Genomic DNA, 12397 nt, shown 5'->3' on the forward strand with positions numbered 1-12397 from the left:
TTTGGTTGTGCTATTATAGTTAATTGTTTGTCGGTTCTGTAGAGTACCGATACCAAGTTTAGTGGAGATTTGTTTTAAAAAAACAACGCGGTACCAAAATGAGTACCGTACTCGAAATTAATAAACTAAGAACATGGTTTGGATTTGAGTATGTTGCCAAAGTTAACTCTATGATATATATGATGTGATGAGATAATATTAGGATACAAACCATTATATCTTAAAATAAAAATCGTCTTCTATGCTGGCGTGATTTTATGTGTCAAAAATCGTCTATGAATACAGCTTCTCCGTCATGCATAGACTTATATTGAAACAACAACCAAAAGCTCTCGTATTAAAAGATATTATAAGATATTATTAAGAAAACTTAAAAAATTAACGATTGGTGGGGTAAGTAATGGGGTGATTTGCATTATTATTTAGAAATCTTGTCACAAATTTGTACATAAGTAATAATATTATAGGTTGATAGAAAGGAAAGGAACTGACGTAACGTAATTGACTAAACACAACTAGTTCCTTTTATTCACCTCATCAAAAGCATATCAAGAAATAAACGAAGAAAACAAAACACGCTTCTCATTTAACGTTTCATTAGTAGTAGAAAATTTCAAAAAACTCAAATTCAACTTGTTTAATTTCAAAGAACTCTTTTCAAACTTGGCTTGTTTGAAACCGTTTTTTTTTTTTTGAACAGCTAAACTTTTTTGTACACTATGGGTATTGAACCTACGACCTTCTCTTTTACACCCATTTCACCTTACACCCCACCAAAGTGTTTATCAAAAACCAAAATCCGACACGTAAATATTTTTTCAATATTAAATTTCTCATTTATTATATATTTAATTAGCTTTATCTACACCCATACTTTTGTTTAAACTAAAAATTAGATTAATAAACAGAATAGGTCAACAATGAAGGAAAAAAAACGCAAAGTGTTGAGATTTATTAGATGGGTAAAAAGAATGGGTTGTCGTTAGAGGTGGTAATATGAGTGGGTTGAGTTAGATTTGGATGATGGGTCAGGATGAGTATGTGTTAGGATGGGTATGGGTCAGGATGGATTTTTAAAATAGAGGGTTATGATGGATGTGGGTCAAGATGGGCTAGCTTACCCATCTTGACCCAAGTGAAGGTTGACATACTAAGGGTTTTAAAAACCCTTCAAAAAAAACTATTAAAAAGATAATAACTTAAAATATAAATAAAAAACGCAAAATGAAAAATAACTAAAATGTTTCCCCCGTCATCCTCGTTCATAAAAAAAACGTTTTGTACCGGTTGAGGTTCGAGTTTTTCGGGTTTTTTTGGGTTTGGTTTTGTATTTTATTTCATTTCGGTCAGTTTCGGTATCTGCTCGGTTTCAATGATTTTGGTTTCAGTGTCATTTTGTTTTAGTCAGTTCTTTCGGTTTCATTTCGTTTTTTTTGTTTCCTTTCGTTTCATTTTATTTTATTTTGGTCGGCTACGTTTCAGTTTTTTTGTATCGTTTTGGTAAACTTTTTTATTACATTTTGCTTTTTTTGTTTCGTTTTTGTCAGTTTTTCGGTGTTATATCGGGTTTTTTTGTTTCGTTTTGGTCGACTCGGTGTTTTTGATTCATTTTGGTCCGGTTTTTAGATTGCATTTAGTTTTTTTATGTTCCCTTTTGGTCAGTTTTTTGTTTCGTTTCGGTCTTTTTTTTATTTCCGTTTGGTTTCGTTTCGGTTTGGTCGGTTCGGTGTTTTTGTTTTGTGTTAGTTAGCTTTTCTCTGCATTTCGTTTTTTTTTTGTTTCGCTTTGGTCAACTTTTCGGTTACATACCGGTTTTTTTGTTTCGTTTTGGTCGTTTTTCTATTTCGATTCAATTTTGTTTCGGTTTGGTCGATTCGGTGTTTTCATTTAGTTTTGGTTAACTTTTCGGTTGCATTTCGCTTTTTTGTTTTGTTTTGGTCATTTTTCGGTTTCATTCTGGGTTTTTTGTTTCGTTTTAGTCGTTTTTCTATTTCAATTCAGTTTCGTTTAGGTTTTGTTGTTTCGTTTTGGTCGGTTCGGTGTTTTTGTTTTGTTTTGGTAAGCTTTTCAGTTGCATTTCGCTTTTTTTTTGTTTCGTTTTGGTCAACTTTTCGGTTTCATATCGGCTTTTTTGTTTCGTTTTGGTCGTTTTTCTATTTCGATTCAATTTTGTTTCGGGTTGGTCGATTCGGTGTTTTGTTTAGTTTTGGTTAGCTTTTCGGTTGCATTTCACTTTTTTTGTTTCGTTTTGGTCAATTTTTCGGTTTCATTCCGGTTTTTTTTTGTTTCGTTTTGGTCGTTTTTCTATTTCGGTTCATTTTCGTTTTTGTTTTTTTGTTTCGTTTTAGTCGGTTCGGGGTTTTTGTTTCGTTTTGTTCGTTTTTTGGGTTTCGGATGAGTTTTGTTTCACACGTGATAGTTCGGGCATTTTGAATTAGATAAATTTTGGATACCTTGGATATTTTGTTTTGACTCATTTTAACATATAAATGAAACTCACTTGTATATTTCCAACGCATCCTAACCCACTTGAATAATTTTTATGATTCATCTTAACCCATTTATTTTTAAAGTTTATCCATATTAACCAAAAACAATCCATTTGGGTTGGGTTTGCCACCCTTTATTTGCTGTCACGTGCTAATTATTATCACATACCAATATTAACTTAAAAGTCTCATAACGGTGTTAGTTACGAAGGATAAAATATGAAACGAAAATATTAAAAGAAAAAAAATGGAGAACCTATGTAATTTTCTAACATTAAAGATGAAACTCGAAAGGTGAAACAAACGTAAATGATTTTTGTAACTTTGTCTTTGTCTTAAATGTATATTAAAAGACAAATTAAGAAAACAAAACACATTTCTCATTTAGTGTGTCATTAGTAGTAGAATGTGAGACTTGTAAACTAATTGAGCAAACCGCTCAAAACCTCAAATTCAACTCGTTTAATTTTAAAAAGCTTGAGTTCAAGCTTGGCTTATTTCAAAACGTTTATCTAAACCAGAACGCAAGTCATAAATAATTTTTTCATTCTCAAGTTTTGTACCTTTGTTATTTATTTAATTATACTTATCTATAACATAGCAACAGCACTGTATGTACTTGATAGATGCTATAAAGACGGCTTTCACGTTGAATACCTTAAAAGTAATCTCGTAACAAGAATTCCTATCGTTATGTTCTTAATTCACACCAAAATCAAACAACCAACGACAACCCAAATTAGGTATGCCAGAAATTAACATCACCGTCCGGAGACATGCACCGGAGCTCATCGTTCCGCCAACCCCCACACCTCGAGAACTCAAGCCTCTCTCTGACATTGATGATCAACAAAGATCGATTCCAGTTGCAAATTCCGGTTATTATGGTTTACCGTAGTGACCCAATCATGATAAACATGAATCCGACCAGTGTGATAAGAGAGGAAGGCTATGGAGTATTCTTATTATGTGCACTAATGGATTTAGTTGGAATAAACCTACGATTATAATGTCATAAATTGAAATGACTTAAAAGATAAGAACAATATATGAAAATTGTTTAAAAAAAAGACGACGAGGGCTATGAAATTGACAAGTAGCAAAAATGATAGACTTTTATTAGATTAGATAGGTTTATTACAATAATTTCCACGCATAGGATATAAAAGGAAGGAAAGTGTGGGTTAGGTTAAACCCTTCCTAGTATACTAATAAAAAAAGCGTAAGTTATTGTATAAAAGGTGATAAAAAGAAGAAGGAAGAGAATGTTATGACTTAAAAAAACCTTTTAAAAGAAATAAAGGATAATTAAAAAAAAATCATTACTTGATATATAAAAAATATATAAAAACTAAAATGTTTCCTCCGTTTTCCTCATTCAAAAGAAAAAAAAACAATGTTGTGAAAAAAATCACTGTGTTTTTCATTTACCATTGTGTTTTTTTCTTATGCAATAAAGTAATTTTTTTTAATTTTTTAATAAAACAAAGTCACTCGTATTAATGATAGAAAACCGATTGTTATTATGGCGAACTTGTTTTTTTTCCTTTTTAAATATCATATAAAACAGTTTTAAACGTTTAAAAATAATATGAGAATTAACATGTATGATGTATTTGGAAATAGAAAACATGCGTTTTTCCTCTTATGATCATCCTTTTTGGTCAACGCTTAAAACATAACAATTATTTATGACACCTCATTTTTCTTATTTTTATAACATTATAGAATTATTGATAAGCAAACTAAAAAAAAACACTAGCTATTATTTAGTTTTTTCATTCGAACTTAGAGCATCCACAAGGGGTGGGTTGCCCGAGGTCCGAATACAGGTGGCAGGGGGCGGACGAAAATCCGGCGGACTTTACCGTTGTGGCACCCAAGTTTGGTGAACAAGTCTAGTTCTGCAAACGTGAGACAAACGAGTAGATGTGGGCCCTTTAGATCTACAAAATAAAAAAAAAACATTCTTGATTTCTTACAATCGATCGACCGCCATTGTTTTTGATCTAATCGATATGAAGTTTCAGAGTGTTCATCTTCGATTGGTTGCAGTAAAGGCACCATCTATACTACGATTCGATTTATGGGTAGATAAATATTTGTTCTCCGGCGACTGTTGGATGCTCTTGTGTTTGGATCTCTGGCAAGAAGTGACTGTGATACGTGCATGTGCATGTATTAATATAATTATTAGCATTTGTTTATTACTTTATTTAAGTTAATTAGTAATTGGTCTATGCGTTAGTAGTGGGTAGTTTAATATTCATAGTGGTTAATTTATTTAGAGTCATATTAGCAAGTATTGGGTAAGTGGTTTGTATGGCTATTTATAGTTACTTTGTATTTGTTTTTAGCATGAATGAAATATTGAAAATGGTGTTCCAAAAGAGTGTCTCTATCTTTCTCATCTAATTCTTGGAAGTGTTTGCCCACTACAAAAGGCTAGGGAGATTAACCTTCTCGAATCGGTTACTATCATTTGGTGCGTTCATTGATCGGTATCACACACACTTTGCTACAATTTTATGACACTTCCATTAAACTTCAAACTGCTAGTTATATCTTACAAAACAACTACAACCTACGTGTACCCACAAACCAGGATACGTTTACCACTAACAAAACAACCTAAAGACTTGGTAAACTAGACTTGATCAACAAGCTATAACAGACTCAACTTTAAAATACGATAACTGAAATATGGACCTATTAACAAGCCCATGCAGACATAAACAAAACACGTTAGACATAGCCCATTATTACACACAAGACCCAAACAGCAAGTAGAAACCCATTACAAACCTTCCCTTAAGCTGAGGTTGGGTTTACCCTTCAGTTTAATCCTTCCAGATTACGAACACCTAGCATTCTTCTCATCTTCTCAAACACATCCAACTTCACAGGCTTTGTCATCACATTAGCAATTTGATTTTCGTAGGACAAAACATCAGCTCGATTTCTCCATCATTCACCAACTCCCTCAAGTAATGGTAACGGACATCGATATGTTTTGTACGCCTATGCATCACCGGGTTCTTCGGTAGCTTGATTGTAGAGCTGTTATCACACTGAATTTCAATTGTTCCGACCTTCCAGCAGCCCTTTTAACCACATGACATTACAAGAACACAATGTAGCCGCAACATATTCAGCCTCCGTGGATGAGAGTTTATGTGGTGTAAAACACACATGTTTTCCTAATAGTTTTTATGTTATTTTGTGCTTAAACGTTAACGATTATTTTGTTATTCTTGTATTAAATTACATGTTTGTGTATGTGATAGGTCCCATGTTTAAGAGAGCGAGAAAACGAGTCAAATGGAAAAAGAATCAGCTAAAACGGAGCTCGGATGAAGCCGGTACGCAAAAACAAAGATAAACAAGCTGAAAGTCGAAAAACGTCAGAAAATGTCATGTTCGAGCTACGCGACCAGGTCGTACCATTCAAGAAGCATGTGGTAGATTCCAACATGTCCCAAGGCTTCCAAGAATGTTCAAGAATCAGCTACCACGTCTATTTTGTCTTCTAGTGGGCCTAGTGGGCTTGTTTTAACCTATTTTATATTACGAAGGAGGTGTTTAAACATATATATAAACCCTAAAACCCTATGAACGAAATTAATCAAGTTTCCAGCCGTCCCACACCTGCTCTAAAGGAGAAACCAAGGAGGACAAGCTTACGGTTACATCTTTTATCCTTCGGTTGTCGGTTTTGACTATTTTAACGTTTGTGAGTTCGTTTTTGGTTTTTAAGCATTCAAACCTTTTGTAATCAGATTTATATGAGCATGTTTATCATTTATATCTATTTTATCTACTGTTCATTGATTATGATTGGCTAAACTTGTTAGTTCTACCTAGGTTAGATGATTATTGTTAGGTTTTAATGAGTAATATGGATTGTTGATTATCATGACTTGAATTGTTAATGAAAATTTTGGTTTAACATTGAATTAGGTTGTGTTTAGTGGCTGTGAATTTATTAGTTATACTCATATACCTCTTGCTTTGATTAATTGAATAGCTTTTGATTGATTTTAGTTTGTTTGAACTCTTTACTTTGTGTCTAGAGATTGTTTGCGGGGTGATCAACCGTAGGGTTTAAGTGGGTAAGTTAATTGATTATATTCAGCGGGTGAACACCTTATTTGAGACCGAGAGGTGATAGGAAGTAAATTCTTCTCATAGCTTTTACTTGTTAGGATTAGGATCGCGCGAGAGCGGGTTCGGTTCTTGTCGGTTTGGGTTTTGTGAGCGATTAGTTGATCTAGTTTAAGTTAAACTAAATTGTTCCTCTATCCTTGGTTGCGTAGTATTCGTCTCCATTAGGTTAGTGTGTCGGTGAGACCGAGAGGAGAGTCGACATTAGAGCACTTTAACAATTCGTTTCCCGGTTTGTTCTTAAAATCAACTAAGTGTAAGTTAGAGTTTGTTAGTGAGACTGAGAGGTGATCTAGCTTTCTTGAGTGAACCTTAGTTGAGTCATCCTTAGGAACCGGTGTCGTGAGAGTCTTCAATCCATTACCTTATTATACCTTCAATATGATTCTTACCTAGGTGGACGTTTTCTCCGATTGCAAGTAAGTTTCCAAGTTTTGATAAGAATTAAGTTAAGTTTAGTTAAGTCTAGTTAATTTAGTTAAAGTAAGTTAGGTTAAGTAGTTAATTATTAAAAATCATTTAAATATTCTTAGGTGAGTCTTGGTAAGGGTTAAGTATTAAAAACGTTTTCACGTGTCCTTGTGTTCGATACTCGGACTTCATTAGTGCTATACTATTAGTGATCGGTACACTTGCTGGTTTTGTGTGGTTTCTTTAGGAGTCTTGTTTAATAAATTTAAATCTTAGTTGTGAGAGCATCATTATACACACATCAAGTTTTTGACGCCGCTGCCGGGGACACGGTTTAAGGCGTATTGAGAACGACCCGAGTTGGGATTTACCTATTGTATTTTCGTATATTTAGATTAGATTAATTATTTTAATTAGTTTAGTTTTAGTTTAATTTTATTTTTAGTATTTTATTCTATTTTTATCTGGTGCCCGTGATCCTTTTCTTTTGAGTGTTCTTTACAGGAAATATGTTTGGACGACAGGTTGGAACGCCATGGTGCAAAGTGTGTGGCGGAGATCACTGGGTACATAATGCTTATGAGCGAAGGAGGATAGAAACTGAGGCACGAAAGTCTGACTTCGAATCACTTTGGGTAGAACCTCCATACCGTTTCGCATATGATCTGATGGGGAACTTCTTAGGGTGTAGAGATTCATTGGGAAATATATTAGAGCCCACCCCAGAATTGGAGGCAATAATGGACGATGTACTGCATGCTATTGTGAATGACTCGGTATATGTTCCACCTCCGAGTCAAATGCTTATCGAACCCCTAAGTGAGATTGAGGATTCAAGAGTAGGGGAAGAGATAGAGGAGCATTTGTCCTCATTGGATGAAGAAGTTGAGGAACCATCCGGCCATGAATCAGGTAAGTACTCTTTTACTAGCTCAATTAAATATGATGATGAATATGAGATTTCTAACCCTTCAAGTGCTTCTAATTATAATGATTATTTCGATCCACTTGATGCATCACACTTGTCTTGTGAGAATGATATGATTCAGGATTTAGAAGGAGAACATCAGAAATCTGAATTGATTAAAGAGGCGAATGTGGTTGTCTTGGATATTGAGGGTTGTCATGAAAAGCTTATGGAGGATACCTCTATGGAAGTAGATGATATGCATACTGACCCGGGTGGTGACATTGAAGGAATAGAAAGATTAATTATCAGAGAGACACCACAGAAGAGGGCACATGTGTACTTGGATCAAACGAACTTGAAGGTGATGATACGACATATGAAACAACATAAAAAGTTGACACACAGCAAAGATGACATCCTCCTTCATTACACGACTCGTATAAAGTTTGGTCCGGGTAAGTATAAGTATTGGTGGTCCGACCCGTTTCAGTTTTTCAAAATCTCTTTAAATTTTTCTAGTGAGTTTTTCCCAACTAATAGTAAACGAATAAAACGAAACGGGTCGAGTGGGAAACGGATAAAGGAGAAGCCACCTGATTAAAATTGAGATTTGGGGTCAGGCTGAGGACCCGTTAAACTAAGCGCTCTCTGAAGGCAGCCCGAGATTTAGAGTTTTGTTTCTTTTATTTTATTTTATTTTCTGTTTAGAGTATCTCCTTAATAAAAGCCACTCGTACTCAATCTCCATTTGAGACGGCCGATTTTAGGGAGTATTCTTTATTATAAAAAATATATAAACAAATTAAAAAATTGAGAAAATCAAAAAAATTAAAAAATCAAAAACACAAAAATATGTTTATTTCTTATGTTTTGTTTTCTGTTTTGTACGCCGCTACATGCGAGCGAGTTTGAGTTATTGCAGGGATTATTATGCGCATGGTAGCTCTGATGGCGTTTTGGAACTGGTTCTCCCGAGGTTGCGGTCGCGAATGAAATGCTATACGGTCGCCCGATTGATTCACAGCTGATGAAGATTCTACTTATAAACCAGGGGAGTAACCCGTTCTCTGTTTTACTTTTTGTTTTAAGTTTTATTTTTATTTTATTTATTTTCCTTGTTCTCATCGAGGACGATTTCGTTCTAAGTGTGGAGATGAGAATTTATTTTACTTAGTTGTAGGAAAAAATAAAATATAAAAAAAAATTAAAAAAAATATATATATAAAAAGAATTTTAAAGAAAAAAAATGTCTCTTGAAAATTATTTTTGTTCTATGTTAAGCAGGAAATGATATTACTACCAATGTGCTAACGAACTCTCGAACTTTTAAAATATATAATATAATAATAAAATAAGGGATGGTTTGCATATCTGATTTGGGATGTGTCGGTAGGCCAAACTAGTTTTGATAGTCCTCTTTAGCAGTTTATATATATATATATATAATAATTTGAAAAACGGTGAAACCGAATTTCGATGCTTCGGGAGGATTACCATAATCTGAAGAGATGGTTATAATTAGATGCACTTAAAACCACACACACCACATGTCCATCTTTCTACGAGCTTAAAAATAGTTATATATTTTAGGGTGATATAAAAGATTGAAAAAAAAAGAAAGAAAAAAGAAAACAAAGAAAAAGTATGTATTGAAAGTTATGTTTGTGTATTCTCAAAAGTTGTTCAAGAAAAGCAAAATGCTTGTGAAGAAAGTTATGTATTGCAAAATGCCAAAGAAGCATTCTTTAAAGTTAGTAAAAGCGGCCAAAGATGCACATACTAGACGGGACTTAGAGTTTACGTGTTACCTTGGGGATGGTGACTCTGAGGATACACTATTGGGGCTCAAAGGTTCTTAGTCAATAAATAAAAATTAGGAATTTATAGGACAAAGTCCAATAATATTTAGGAATGGCTCGTACGACCTCCACATGACCATTCACCCATCAAAATTTCACCGAGTGCATCTAATTAGTACTATCAACGAGTCCTTGGCTTATGGTGATTTGTCGAACCAGTTTGCTTCGACTCTAGTTTTTCTAGCTCTCTTTGTCTGAGATGGGGTAGGTGTAGCCTTAATTTTTTGCCTTTAAATGTTAAATGCAAAAGGGGGGCTTGATTGGCTGGTGGCTGGGTTTAAGTGGACAACAATATCGGCAATCGCGTTCAATATGTCGAGCTGTTTCTTATGTTTTCATAATGAATAATAATCTGGGAATTTGTTGTTTTTCACTTGGTTATGATCCTGTGTAGATTTCTTTTTCAGTGACGAAAAAGGTTTAAGTGTGGGGATGTTTGATGTGGTGTAAAACACACATGTTTTCCTAATAGTTTTTATGTTATTTTGTGCTTAAACGTTAACGATTACGAACACCTAGCATTCTTCTCATCTTCTCAAACACATCCAACTTCACAGGCTTTGTCATCACATCAACAATTTGATTTTCGTAGGACAAAACATCAGCTCGATTTCTCCATCATTCACCAACTCCCTCAAGTAATGGTAACGGACATCGATATGTTTTGTACGCCTATGCATCACCGGGTTCTTCGGTAGCTTGATTGTAGAGCTGTTATCACACTGAATTTCAATTGTTCCAACCTTCCGGCAGCCCTTTTAACCACATGACATGACAAGCACACAATGTAGCCGCAACATATTCAGCCTCCGTGGATGAGAGTGTAACACTTTCTTGCTTCCGGGAACTCCAACAGACTGATGCATTGCTCATAATACACGTGTAACCCGAAGTACACTTTCTGCCCTCCACATACCTTGCATAATCGCTATCGGTGAACACCTGCAGGTTAGAAATGATATTCCTTTCATATAACAGCCCATACTTATACGCTCCCCTTACATACCTTAGTATTCTTTTTGCCAACTGCATATGTTCTTTCCTTGGATCAGACATAAACCTGGATATGAAACATACCGAGTACATAAGATATGGCCTTGTAACCGTTAGGTACATGAGACTCCCCACCAAACTTTTATACTCGATGTCATTCACTTTATTCCCAACTCCAGCCTTTGTGACCACGGTACCGGGCACTATGGGATTCTTCACACTATTTCCTTCCCACATGTCGAATCTCTCTAAAATCTCTCTGGAATATTTCTTTTAACTTATGCTTATTCCATTGACACCTTGGTTTATTTCAATTCCTAGAAAAAACTTCATCTTACCAAGATCGGTCTTTTCAAACTCGTGCATCATGGATAGTTTGAAATCCTCACACATTACTTTGTTATTTGCCCGTGTAGATTAAATCACCCACGTACAAATTAACAATCACCATTCCTTTTGAGGTCTTTTTTATGAAGAGTGTATGATCGTAATGATCTTTCTTGAAGCCTTCCCTAATGAAATAGCTTTCTATCCTCTTGAACCAGGCCCTTGGTGCCTGTTTTAACCCATACGAGGCCTTTTTCAATCTGCAAACTTTATGTTCTTCACCCTTCTTGATAAACCCTTGTGGCTGTTCAACGTACACTGTTTCTTTCAGCTCACCGTTCAAAAACGCACTCTTGACATCAACCTGGAAAATCATCCAGCCAAATTGAGCAACAAGTGCTAGAATGCTTCTAACGGTATCCCAACGGGCCACGGGAGCGTAGATTTCATTGTAGTCGACTCCCTTCCTTTGAGTGTATCCCTTTACCACCAAACGAGCCTTGTACTTATCGACTTCACCCTTTTCGTTCAACTTGGTCTTAAAAACCCACTTCACACCAATTGGTTTTACTCCATGTGGAGCATAAACCAAATCCCAAGTGGAATTCTGATCTATCGATCTCATTTCATTCTCCATCGCTTCAACCCACTTTGCTTCTTTTGTTGCCTCTTCGAACTTTACTGGATCTCCGGTTGTACTGTATAAAGGAAAATCACATTCATCTTCAGACATACCTTCCCTACTTGTGTACTCTCTCATCCATATTGGAGCTGACCTAGTTCTTTTTCTGGCTGTCAAGGTTTCACCACTTTCATGGTGATGCCTATTTTCTATTGTAACATCAACATCACTTGTGCTTTGGGGTAGTACACTTTCTGCATTATGGTTTGCTTCATTTAAGACTTATTTATGTGTTGTCCCATCAACATTGGATTCTTGTGGACCCACATTGTTGTTTGAGGTAGTCACAGCCTCATCTTCGGTATACTTAAAATCTGGTACAATCAACACCCCACTACCAAACTCTTCCCTTTTCCAATTCCAGCTATCACTTTCTTTAAAGACAACATCTTTACTTATCACCACCTTCTTTTCAATTGGATTGTACATTTTATAAGCCTTTGACTCGGCACTAATTCCCAGAAAAATACACTTTTGACTCCTGTCATCTAACTTACTTCTTAGCTGGCTTGGTATAATTACATACCAGATGCAACCAAAAATTTTAAAGTAGTCTACATTG

General features: G+C 35.1%; 1 pseudogene; it reads right to left on the bottom strand.

Annotated features, from left to right (window-relative positions):
* Positions 1 to 10562: 10562 nt before the first annotated feature.
* On the bottom strand, positions 10563 to 11063 carry LOC143622870 (secreted RxLR effector protein 161 pseudogene; annotated as a pseudogene).
* Between the last annotated feature and the right edge of the window lie 1334 nt (positions 11064 to 12397).

This window comes from Bidens hawaiensis, unplaced genomic scaffold (genome assembly GCF_021521415.1).
Source record: "Bidens hawaiensis isolate Kalapana, Puna unplaced genomic scaffold, B.hawaiensis_p1.1 tig00003244_1, whole genome shotgun sequence".
Taxonomy (NCBI): Eukaryota; Viridiplantae; Streptophyta; class Magnoliopsida; order Asterales; family Asteraceae; genus Bidens; species Bidens hawaiensis.